Source organism: Podarcis melisellensis, assembly GCF_964234715.1.
Source record: "Podarcis melisellensis genome assembly, chromosome: 16".
In the NCBI taxonomy this organism is placed as follows: Eukaryota; Metazoa; Chordata; class Lepidosauria; order Squamata; family Lacertidae; genus Podarcis; species Podarcis melisellensis.
Genome location: NC_138533.1, coordinates 7,492,851 through 7,506,090, shown reverse-complemented (window position 1 = coordinate 7,506,090; position 13,240 = coordinate 7,492,851). Strand labels below are relative to the sequence as shown.

At 45.6% G+C, this 13,240-nt stretch overlaps 1 long non-coding RNA gene across 1 annotated transcript; it reads left to right on the top strand.

The window, feature by feature from the left end:
• Positions 1-5,174: 5,174 nt before the first annotated feature.
• Positions 5,175-7,923, top strand: LOC309359260. The gene is made up of 2 exons (XR_014163794.1): positions 5,175-5,673; positions 7,033-7,923. It is a non-coding gene; the product is annotated as an uncharacterized lncRNA (long non-coding RNA).
• Positions 7,924-13,240: the final 5,317 nt, after the last annotated feature.

Here is a 13,240-nt window from a genome sequence, read left to right as displayed (position 1 = left end):
TTTCCGGGTCACCTTCAAAAGTAGCCGCATGTAGAGCACATTGCAGTAGTCCAGGTGGGAGATAACCAGAGCATACACCACTCTGGTGAGGACCTAATAGTCAGGGGTTCCTTTACCTTTACCTTTACAGAGGTGTAAAGCAGGAATGGGGATCCCAGGACCCTCCATACGTTGTTGGAACCCAACTCTCAACAACCCGCGCCAACATTGCCCAATGGTTAGGGATGATGGAAGTTGTAGTTGCAACAATGTCCTTGGACTCAAGCTCTCATCAGGGATGATGGGAGATGAACTCCAGTGACATCTGAAGTTCCACAGGTTCCCCACCCCTGCTTCAGGGAAAACCACAGCTTTACAAGTCACCATTTAACTCTGCATTGTCAGATACCGATGTCACATTTGGATCACCTCTGGGAAGTATGAGACCACACTGGTAGATCACCTGACTTACAGCAGAAAGTACCGGGATCTGTCCATAGCATTTACAAGTAGGGCATGGAAAATCTCCCCATCTGAAACCTTAGAGAGTCACTGCGAACCAGTGTTAACAATACCAGGCTAGATGGACCAATGGTCCAAGACAGTATATAAGGCAACTTACCATGTTCCACCCAACAGGAGTGCCAACTTGGCCCTGCGACCATGAGTGCCCAGGGTCATGATTGCCATTTATTTATTTAATTTTATTTATACCCCACCCTTCCCGGCCAAGACCGGGCTCAGGGGCGGCATCAAGTATAAAAACAATGGATTAAAATACAACTTAAAAACAGGATTAAGATACAACTTAAAATGCAGCCTCATTTCAGTGGAAGCCCAGATCAAAAACTGTTTGGGGGGGAGAAGACGTCCAATCTTCACCAAGGTCAACTATCCAGACTGGTCCTACGTGGGCCAGACAAAAGCCAAGGAAGTCCCCAAATAGGGGTTCCACCACAGAAGGAAAAGGAAAAATGGGGAGGGGATCAGGCTGGTTCCAAGCCAAAGGCCAGGTGGAAAAACTCTGTCTTACAGGCAGAAGTGGAAAGAAATCAGATCCTGCAGGGCCCTAGTCTCATGAGACAGAGCGTTCCACCAGGCTGGAGCCAGTGTTGAGCCATGAAGCTTGCATGGCCCTGGCACTGAAATTTGTGGTTGCCCAGCCCCTTCATGGGGAATTTTGTGGGTGCTTGGGCACCCAGGGCCCCAGGGAGTTGGCACCTACGCCACCCACAGTTTCCCCTGCCAAAACCACCATCTTAAAACCAGTCTTCACAACAAAAGCAGCCATTGCAAAAAAACCCCAAAAACCACCCACCCCCAAAACATAACAACCAGTGCTGCTTACCCAAGCTGAGGCACGGTCAACACTCAAGTGGTCAGGTAGCAAAGTGGAATGAGGAGCCTGCAGAGACGATGTCTTATATATATGCCAACATTAAGTTCCTGTTTGCATCGGAAGAATTTCACTCACCTGTCCAAAATAAATAAATAAATCAAAAATCAAAAGGGGAACACCCTTTCCAGTTGTTGAGTAGATCTTAATTTGTGATCTTAATTTGTTTGTGTGCATCAGCAGGGTAGTCACGGAGGAAGATTGCATGATCACTTGGGAAGGAGAGTCCGTTTATTTATTTATTTATTTTCTTCCCCAGCAGAAGCTCCACCTAATTGTTAACTGGATGATGATAATACCTTTGGCCACTGTTGGCCGCATCATCCTCTGAGCACTGCTTTCTGAGAAAGAGAAAAGCATTTCCTCAATCCATTATGCATCATAAATGATGGGTGAGCATTCATGTTAGAAACATCAATTGTCTCGCTGTTTACGGGAACTCAGTGCATAATTTCCACTGAACTTTAGTCCTCTTCCTCTAGCACCAACGCCCAGAGATCCCATAACTTTATTTGATTGGGGGGTCCTGTAGATTTTTTTTAAAAAAGTGTGGATTGTACTAAACCTTTCCTATCCTCAGCCCTCATCTGCACTGTGCATTTGTTGTTGTTGTTTAGTCGTTTAGTCGTGTCCGACTCTTCGTGACCCCATGGACCAGAGCACGCCAGGCACTCCTGTCTTTCACTGCCTCCTGCAGTTTGGTCAAACTCATGCTGGTAGCTTCGAGAACACTATCCAACCATCTCGTCCTCTGTTGTCCCCTTCTCCTTGTGCCCTCCATCTTTCCCAACATCAGGGTCTTTTCCAGAGAGTCTTCTCTTCTCATGAGGTGGCCAAAGTACTGGAGCCTCAGCTTTAGGATCTGTCCTTCCAGTGAGCACTCAGGGCTGATTTCCTTCAGAATGGAGAGGTTTGATCTTCTTGCAGTCCATGGGACTCTCAAGATTCTCCTCCAGCACCATAATTCAAAAGCATCCATTCTTCGGCCATCAGCCTTCTTTATGGTCCAGCTCTCACTTCCATACATCACTACTGGGAGAACCATAGCTTTAACTATATGGACCTTTGTTGGCAAGATGATGTCTCTGCTTTTTAAGATGCTGTCTAGGTTTGTCATCACTTTTCTCCCAAGAAGCAGGCGTCTTTTATTTTCATGACTACTGCACCATGCAGTGATCATGGAACCCAAGAAAGTAAAATCTCTCATTTCTTCCCCTTCTATTTGCCAGGAGGTGATGGGCCCAGTGGCCATGATCTTAGTTATTTTGATGTTGAGCTTCAGCCCATATTTTGCTCTCTCCTCTTTCACCCTCATTAAAAGGTTTTCCCTAGGATGTCCCTATTTTCATCAGAGAATTGTTGGAGGGTATGGAGTTATCCAACCCTCGAGCAATCCAAAGGCAGCTCTGTATAGGGAAGGGTTTTTTTAAAAAATGTTTAATGTTTTATCATGTTTTTATATATGTTGGAAGCCACTCAGAATGGCTGGGGCAAAACAATGATAATACTAATAATGGAATAGGACATCCGTCCCTATTTTCACCGGAGAAATGTTGGAGGGTATGAGATTTCTGCCCCCCATCGACTTCCGGCCACCTCTCCAAACATATTTGGCTTGGTTACCTTGTTAAACTTGGCTTACTGAGGCTGCTTTTGAATCTCTTCATTTTGTTCTATTTCAATAGATAAAACCTGTTTACCCATATGCCTGTTGTTTTGAGTTGTCTTCCTGGTATGTTGGCGAAGTTCCTTTCCGCATTACGGGATCACATTGGGAACAGTCAGTAATTTATTACTTTTTTTTACAGAAATATATAATAGGGATTAATTAAGGACATTTGGCTCCGACAGGATATTAATTACTTAATTAAGGACATAAAGCTCTGACTGTGGGAGATTGCAGGAAATGGGGATGAAGCACATGAAAGTTTCATCACCTTTGGCAATGCTCCCTTCCTCGTGATTCTCAGTTTCTTTCACGTCCTCACCAGCCTTGATCCGTCCTTCAAAAAATGGCTTCCGGGTGAGGTTTTCAAGAAGTGGATAAAATGTCTGGGAAAACACAGGAATATGGCAGCCCACATTGGAAGTGTTGATTTTGAACAACAAGAAGAAAAAAGCTCAATTTTTGTGTCCGGATTTTCAGTTTTTGAAATATGGCAACCCAGACATGGCATCTGCTGGAGGGGGAGAGATGGGATGGAGTGGGATCTCTGTGGGCATGGCCGGCTGGCATCCTTAAGAGGAAGACGAAATACTGCAACAATACTGCAACACTTGTGACAAGTGCTGCTGGTTCATCGTAATCACCATCCCACTTGGTATGATGATGTCACCGTTTGTAACCCAAGTCCCACACAGTTCTTGAATGCGTCTTCCTTCATGACCACTCCAAAGCCCATGATGCAGTGTGGCCCGACAGGCGAAATATTCACTCAGAGGAAACACACTTTGCTATATGTGGGGTTAGTTTATAAAGTCCTCACAGAAATTCATCATTAGTTTAGGGAATGCTTATTTTTGTAGGAATGTGTATTTTTGTAGGGAATTATATCTCATAGGGATGGTGATGACAGGTTTTTTTTGTTGCCATAGAAAAATCTGTCAATTTCTGTTTCTCTCAGTTTTTTGTTTTACCAATATTAAGTTCAGTTCTCCCCATTTTTCACATTAACTTGTGGTGATTTCCCCCCTCTAAATCAGGCTTCCTCAACCTCGGCCCTCCAGATATTCTTGGCCTACAACTCCCATCATCCCTAGCTAGCAGGACCAGTGGTCAGGGATGCTGGGAATTGTAGTCTCAAAACATCTGAAGGGCCAGGGTTGAGGAAGCCTGCTCTAAATCCTCATGAAAATTAATCCTGCACAATTCTAAAAGCCATTTCCCCTAATTTACTACATTTTTGCTTGTTGTTTTCACTAACATATGCTCTTTTATGTACAGTGGCTGGTATCTAAGTCTGACTCAAAGTAAACCCATTTATGTTAATGGATCCAAATCATGTTTAGTTGCCTTCAGTGGGTCTACTCTTTGTTAGGGGACCATTGGATCCAACCCAATAATAATAGTACTAAGTGCATTGCATCATCCAGGAATCGTGATCAGGATATTCCCAACCCCTATGGGTTGTAGCCTACTAATTTCTACTCAGATTAAACCCACTGAAATGAATGAACCTAAGTTAAGCCACATTCACTTCATGTTCATTATGATACCACTTTAGATAACCATGGCTTCCCCACAAAGAATCCTGGGAACTATAGTTTCTCAAGAGTGCTGATAGTTGTTAGGAGACCCCACTCCCTTTCCCCTCAAGGAGCTACAATTCCCAAAGCGGTTTAATAATCAATCCCTCTTCACAGGGAACTCTGGGAATTGTAGCTCTTGTAAGGGGACTATGAACTTCCTAACAATTCTCATCACCCTTAACAAACTACAGCTCTCAAGAATTCTTTATCTGCTTAAAGTGGTATCATAGTGCTTTAAATGTATAGCATGACAGTTGCCTGAGGCAAAAATATTCAGGGAAAGTTTTAGCAGTGGTTGCTACCCGTGGCAATATGGGAAAGATTAAATATCTGTTGTTCGGTTCGGACAGGTCTGTAGAGCATCATGCAGATAAATTTTAAGTGGAGGCTGCTCAGCTTAGACCAGACCATGAGGCCTCCCTTGATATTTGAGATTCTGTTTTTTATGCATGTTCTATTTACCATAGCCAAGTTCTTATATATTTTTATGTATAATTCTTAAGTAAATTTGACGTTCTTATCATTCTGTCTGGCTGCAGCCTGCCTTTGGTTGCCTTATTAATGAATTTGAAATAAACATTTGATTAAAATGCAAACTGCATTTCTTCTCCATTCCCAGTTATGCAGCTATTTAAAAAAAAATTTGGGGGAGGGGGGCGTTTTGTCAACTGGTTAGGTGATTTCCTGCGTTGAGCAAGCAACATGAGGCAGAAGACAGATGATGACAACGCTTCTTCCTTTCCAATGAATATCTAGGTGGGGTTCTCATTGACACAATGCATGGGCCCAGAAATGAACTCTTCTTCCCCAAAAGATAATGATAGCTTGGAACATGACTGTTCTGATGCTGCTGCTGCATGGACATGTCGAGATTGCAAAAGCATCCTTTACTCAGCCAGGTGAAACATCTCCCCCCCCCCAACCCACTTTTCCTTACTCAATCAAACCAACGTATGAAGTGAGTGTATAAAAAGTCCCTCACTTCCTAGGACTCTTCACTCAACTTTGCTTCTCCTGCTTGATTGAGCCTTGACTGAACGTCACATCAGGTAAGTAGAATTAGTTAGCTTTTCTTTTTGGCTGGGAAGTTGCATGTTCCCGACGAAGCTAGATTTCAGAACATAGCAGTCTTCTCCAGTTTGGTGACTTCAAGATGTTGTTTGACTCCAGCTCCCAGCAGCCAGCATGGTGAAGGGAGATGGGAGTTGGAGTCCTGCCTTTGTATTAGAAGAATGAAGTGTTGCGATGGAGGTAACTTAGGTGCAGGAAAGGCATTAGCTTATTTCAGGGAGAGGGAAGCTGTGATCCTCCTGGTGTGGCTGGACCCCAATTCCCATCATCCCAATGGCCAATGGCCAGGGTTGATGAGAGATGGGACCCAGCAACATCTTGAGGGACAGGTTCCCCAGCCCTGTCTTAGACAATTGGCCCAACCAATCAGGGATCCCGTGTAAAATGCACTTGTGGAGGTGTAAAGGAGATGTTGTTGTGCTACAGCTCCCATTAGCCACAACCAGCATGGGCAATGGTCAGGGATGATGGGGTTTGCTAGGGGGCAGCAAGTTGGGGAGGTCTAGGATGTATCTTCAGGAGAAAGCAGAGGGGACTGGAAAGTTTACTCAGAATGAAGCCCCACCAAACTCAGTGGGATATTACCTAGTTAATGTACCTAGGTTAGCAGCCTCAGACATGCCTAATGTCATTGTTCATAATTATAATTATTATTTACTAATGTTCTCCACCAAGGAGGCAGATCATGGGAAAACCATTCACATAATGTATCTTGACTTCACTGAAGGATTTGTCAATGATATGCTTGTTGACAAGTAGGGAATACATGGGCAGGGTGATGCTACTGTAAGGTGGATGGAAAGTTGGTTGAGCAACCCAACACAATCATTGTGGAATGCCCTTGTCTCTGATGAAGCTTCACCCAACAGTTTCTTCAGATGCTTATAAGGCCTCTCTTTTTGCTCTGCACCAAAGGATTGGACCCTGCTATTACTGAATTCTTGTTTTCAATCTGTATTTTCTTTTTTAATAATACTGGCCCCATCTGTGCTAGGCATCTAAAATTGTAAGGGGACCCCAGTTCCCTGCACATAACTACAATCCCCAGAGTTCCCTGGGATTGTTGGTTAAATTGCTCTGGGATGTGTAGCTCTAAAAGGGGAATAGTGTTCTCCTTACAACTCTCAGCACCCTTCACAAGCTACAGTTCCCAGGATTCTTTGGGAGAAGACATGACTTTCCAGCAGGTTCCCCACCCCTGATTTAAAGTTGACACCTATCAAGACATGCCCACTTATTCCATTAATTGTTTATTTCCCCCTTCCATTTTGCTAATCTTCTGAAGCATCGGTGCAATCAGTAATGGTGAATCGTGTTCTTTTTCTTCCTCCTCCAAGTTTCTCCAGCAATCCAAGATGTCACAGCAGCAGCAACAGTGCAAGCAGCCTTGCCAGGTTCCTCCTCAGTGTTGTCCTCCTCAGAAGGACTGTCTCCCTCCACAGCAAAAGTGTCCTCCTCAGAAGGACTGTCTCCCTCCACAGCAAAAGTGTCCTCCTCAACAGGATTGCCTCCCTCCACAGCAAAAGTGTCCTCCTCAACAGGCCCAGGATCCAAAGTGCTGCTAAGAAACCCCTGAAGTAAACAGTCAAAGCAAAAACCCATGAGAGAAGGAGGGCTGGAGATGGACGCAGGAAGTAACACCCAGGTGTCAGCTTCATTGACTTCCATCTTGCTGTGAACTTCGTTGTAACTTCATGTTATTTCTACCCTAACCTAAGCCCATTAATTTCAGTGGCCAATGTTTACCCCACTCCGAAAAGGCCTGCTGGACACGGCTAACTTAGAGTCCATTACTTGCAATGGGTCTCCTCTGAGTAGTTGGCTACAATCCAGTGGGTTTGCTCTGAGTGTGACTTAGCTGCATATGACTCTTCATATCTGCTCTTAAAACAGATATACACAACCTGGAGGGGAAATGGTGGACAGGATCTACTTTGTTGTCAGCCAATCCAGTTCTGTGGACATCATCCGATGGTTCGCCCATCCTTCTCAATCCATCACTGGATGGCTTAACTCTTCACCAGTATAGTTGTTGAACATCTGTATGTACATTGTCTTTGATAGTCTGGCTGGTAGACAGGCACACAGCTGAAATATAGGATGTGTCCTGTATTCCATGCTACTTGCAATCGCTGTTCCTCCAATAGCCTTCTTGCTCCCCTGGTGTACTGCTCTGGCTCCCAGTTCTGTGCCTGAATGTATTATTAAAAGGTGCACGTTGTAATGAATCAGCCTTTCAGTGCTTTATTTATCACTTGGTCATTTGTTTGCATAGCAGGAACACAGGAAGCTGCCTTTAACCATTGCTCCATCCAGCTCAGTATTTTCCATGATAAATGGCAGCAGCTTCCCAGAACCTGGGACCTTTTGCATGCAAAGCAGATGCTCTGCCAGTGACCTGTGGCCCTTCCCTTAAACATAGAATAAGAATCTACTGTAGTCCTCGTGGTTCTGAACAAAGGGTTCATTTAAATAGGGTACATTTAAATAGAGTATATTGCATCATCAAGCTTACATACGCTTACATACGCTTCAGGTTACATATGCTTCAGGTTACAGACTCCGCTAACCCAGAAATAGGTCTTCAGGTTAAGAACTTTGCTTCAGAATGAGAACAGAAATTGTGCTCCGGTGGCACGGCAGCAGCGGGAGGCCCCATTAGCTAAAGTGGTGCTTCAGGTTAAGAACAGTTTCAGGTTAAGAATGGAGCTCCAGAACGAATTAAGTACTTAACCTGAGGTACCACTTATTGTCTATAATCACTGGTGTGGCTCTCAAAGATTTTAGTGGGGTCCATTCGCATTCCAACCTGGACATTCCAAGGACTGAACCTGGGTCCTTCTTCATGCAAGACTGGTGCTTCCTCTCTTAAGTTATGGTGGTTCACCCAATATATATATTTACAGTGGTACCTCGGGTTACATACACTTCAGGTTACATACGCTTCAGGTTACAGACTCCGCTAACCCAGAAATAGTACCTCGGGTTAAGAACTTTGCTTCAGGATGAGAAGAGAAATCGTGCAGCAGCGGCGCAGCGGCAGCAGGAGGCCCCATTAGCTAAAGTGGTACCTCAGGTTAAGAACAGTTTCAGGTTAAGAATGGACCTCCAGAATGAATTAAGTTCTTAACCTGAGGTACCACTGTATTTCGTATCCCACCTTTACCCTAAGCATCATTACAAAATGCAAAAAAATAAAAGCAAACTAATCAAAAACAATAGCCAAAACACATTCAGAACCAGCAATTGGCCCTGACAATAGCCCAGTGTTCATCCGAACTATGGTCCCCCAAAGCCACTGTATTCTGCTCTGGTCAGACCTCACCTGGAGTACTGTGTCCAGTTCTGGGCACCACAGTTCAAGAAGGACACTGACAAACTGGAACGTGTCCAGAGGAGGGCAACCAAAATGGTCAAAGGCCTGGAAACGATGCCTTATGAGGAACGGCTAAGGGAGCTGGGCATATTTAGCCTGGAGAAGAGGAGGTTAAGGGGTGATATGATAGCCATGTTCAAATATATAAAAGGATGTCACATAAAGGAGGGAGAAAGGTTGTTTTCTGCTGCTCCAGAGAAGCGGACACGGAGCAATGGATCCAAACTACAAGAAAGAAGATTCCACCTAAACATTAGGAAGAACTTCCTGACAGTAAGAGCTGTTCGACAGTGGAATTTGCTGCCAAGGAGTGTGGTGGAGTCTCCTTCTTTGGAGGTCTTTAAGCAGAGGCTTGACAACCATATGTCAGGAGTGCTCTGATGGTGTTCCCTGCTTGGCAGGGGGTTGGACTCGATGGCCCTTGTGGTCTCTTCCAACTCTATGATTCTATGATTCTATGAAAGCCTGTCTGAAAAGGAAAGACTTAGCCTACTGGTGGAAAGATAATGTTAGGGAGCTGAGAAGAAGAAAAGGTTGTTTGCAGATCAGAGGAAGACAGTGAAACGCCGGCGAACTTACAGTTAGTTTCTTTATTAAGGAAGCAGAACAGAGAACACACGGAGACTTAGGGGTTGCTCTAATGCTCTAGATGAAGCATTATTATTATTATTATTATTATTATTATTATTAGAAAGACCCTCTCAGGCAGGGGTCAGGAAACTTTTTCAGCAGGGGGCCAGTCCTCTGTCCCTCAGACCTTGTGGGGGCCGGCCTATATTTTTACAATAAAAATAAAAATGAATGAATTCCCATGCCCCACAAATAACCCAGAGATGCATTTTAAATAAAAGGACACATTTTACTCATGTAAAAACACGCGGATTCCTGGACTGTCCGTGGGCCGGATTTAGAAGGCTATTGGGCCGGATCTGGCCCCCGGGGCCTTAGTTTGCCTACCCATGCTTTCAGGCATTAAGATCAGCAAGATCTTGGTAGTTCTGTTGCCTTCAGAAATTCAGGTGCTGGCAGCAATGACTCTGGGAAAGGCATCATTTGTGGCAGCCTTTGAACTGTTGAACTTTGCCCCCCCCCTCTAGCAATGCATCTGGCAATTTATCTTGGCAGTTTTCACCCTGTGCCAAAGGCACCCTGTGCCACCTTGACCCTTGAATGCCCGAGATGCATGTTTTTAAGACCCGCCCTATCCCTGCAGCTGTAATTTGTTTTAAACCGTTTTTAATAAAGCAGTTTAAATTGTCAGAAGCCGCCCTTGGACCTTAAGCAGAGGGATGCGTAATTAACCGAATAATAAATACCACTTCTTCCTTCTTTTGGTTTTTTCATTGTTTTGTAAGGACTGGTGTGTGTGTGCGAGTGGGGGAGAGAAACGCTTAAAGGGTAAAGGGAAAATTAACCGAATAATAAATACCACTCAGAGAATTAAACTGGAAGCAGAACGCACAGCTGGGCCCCCCCGGCAACAAAATGTTGCAGCGTAGAGTGCAGTTGTTAAAATGTATGTATTTTATTTACGGCATTTATATCCCACCTTTTTCTGCAAGGAGATCAAAGTGGTGTGCATGATTCTAACCCCCCCCCCACTCTTCATTTACTCCTCACGACAATCCCGTGACGTAACTGAGGCTGAGAGTGAGCGATTGGCCCAAGTTCAGCCAATGAGTTTCATGGCTATGTGGGGATTTGAACCCCAGTCCCCCAGGTCCTAGTAGGGATGCCGGTGACACTGTGGGTTAAACCACAGAGCCTAGGGTTTGCCGATCAGAAGATCTGTGGTTTGAATCGCCGCGACAGGGTGAGCCCCCGGTCCCAGCTCCTGCCAACCTAGCGGTTCGAAAGCACGTCAAAGTGCAAGTAGCTAAATAGGTACCGCTCCGGCGGGAAGGTAAATGGTGTTTCCATGTATTGTTCTGGTTCGCCAGAAGCGGCTCAGTCATGCTGGCCACATGACCCGGAAGCTGTACACTGGTTCCCTCGGCCAATAAGGCGAGATCAGTGCTGCAACCCCAGAGTCGGCCACGACTGGACCTAATGGTCAGGGGTCCCTTTACCCTTTACCTTTACCCCCAGGTCCTAGTCTGACACTCAGACTCAGAGCTTTCCAAACTGTGTGTCACGACATGTTAGTGTGTCGGCTGCAGTGTGTAGGTGTGTCATGTGAATGCTCCTCCCGGGGCTGAAAAGGAGCGAATTTAACGTCTGGTTTGCTAGTAAAACTGAATTGCTGTGTTGCAAAACGATGCATGTCTAAAAAGCATGTCACCATCATGAAAAGCTGGGAAAGCTCTGCTCCAACTGTCACACCACACTGGACTTCCCACCCTGCTCTAAATTTTCTGGTTTCCTCCCCTGAACATGGGCTTTTTTGGGGACTCTCCAGTTTGGGGGATTTTCTGTTTGATGCATGCCCTCCAAGTCTCCTAATTTTCTGGGGACATCTACTATGCTACCAGGCTGGCTCCGGGCTGCTGAGACTGCCGCTGCCACTGCCAAGGGGGAACTGGGGACGCCCGGCGCGTCAACCTCGGAAAACCCCGGAGCTGATGCAGACAGAAGGAGGAGAGAGAAAGAGGAAGGAGGAAAAAGAGGGGAGCCCCGACCTTGCCACGCTGCTGCTGCCGCTGCCTCTAAGGAGGAGAGGTTGGAGATCACTGGGAGGGCAAGGACACATGGCCGAGCCCAGGCCCGATCCAAGCCTACTCCACAGCAGCTAGCGCTCCAAGGGAGCAGGCCGGGGCCCAGAGGAAGGCTGCATGACAGAGGAGATATTACTTCTTTTTAAAATAACTTTTTAAAAATAACTTTTTTTCTCTTAAAAAAAAAGTGCCCCCAGATTCTTTGAAAAAATATATCTGGTAATCTTATTTTAAGTGAGAGAGCAGAACCTGGGAGGCCTGGGTTAAAGTCTTCCGCAGGGCTGCGAAACTCTTGGGCAAGTCGTCTCCACCTACATCACCTCCAGCGCTTCAGGATGAAAGTGAAATAAATACTTATCATTCTCTCCCGCCTGCTTCCAGTGATGAGCTCACCAGGAAAACACCCGTGCTGTTGTCCACCTTCCCTGGAAACGCTCAGACACGTAGGAGGAATTCTTTGGCATGTGGGAAATTATGACCTGCGTGCTAAATATCAGGTGCAGGAACACTCAGAGTTTACCGGCAGCTTAATCATAACCCATCCAACTGGGACATTGTGACATTGAATGTCTTCTCCTCCACACATAAATTTGCCCCAATGTTTTCATTCACGCTCAGTTGCCAGCTCTGCCTCCCAGTTTAGTGGCATCCTTTATGAGCTCATCTAATGTCTTTTAGGAGTCTCACCCATTCTTTGGTTTCATAACGAAGACCCAAAATACGTTGTGCAGTTGTGGGCTTCCAGCCAGCAACCTGCGGCTTTGCATCTCACACAGATAAAACCTTCTGAGTCCGCAAAATGGAAGATAAGGCAAACATGCTCCTTGCCTTTATGTAGCAGTTAGTACAGCTAAGCAAACTGCAACATTAAAAGAAGGGAGCCAGAGTGTTGGACTAGGTCAGGCATAGGCAAGCACAGCCATCCAGATGTTTTGGGACTACAACTCCCATCATCCCTGACCACTGGTCCTGTTAGCTAGGGATGATGGGAGTTGTAGTCCCAGAACTTATGGAGGGCTGAGTTTGCCTATGCCTGGACTAGATGGACCTGGGAAAGACTAGGGTTTAAATCCCCACTCAGCTATTAACCTCCTGAGTGATCTTGGCATACCCTACAACATTCCTCAGATGAAAATAGAAGAAGAGTTTGGATTTGATATCCCGCCTTTCACTCCCTTTAAGGAGTTTCAAAGTGGCTAATATTCTCCTTTCCCTTCCTCCCCCACAACAAACACTCTGTGAGGTGAGTGGGGCTGAGAGACTTCAGAGAAGTGTGACTGGCCCAAGGTCACCCAGCAGCTGCATGTGGAGGAGCGGGGAAGCGAACCCGGTTCCCCAGATTAGAGACTACCGCTCTTAACCACTACACCACACTGGCTCTCCAATGTCCAAATAGGGACATTTCTCACTCTCCACCCAAATGACCCTTTTCTACCCCCCGTGTTTTCTTCTCCACCCCCCCCCCAGAGCATTTCCAAAACCATGACACCAATGAAACCATCCTGAGAAAACCTT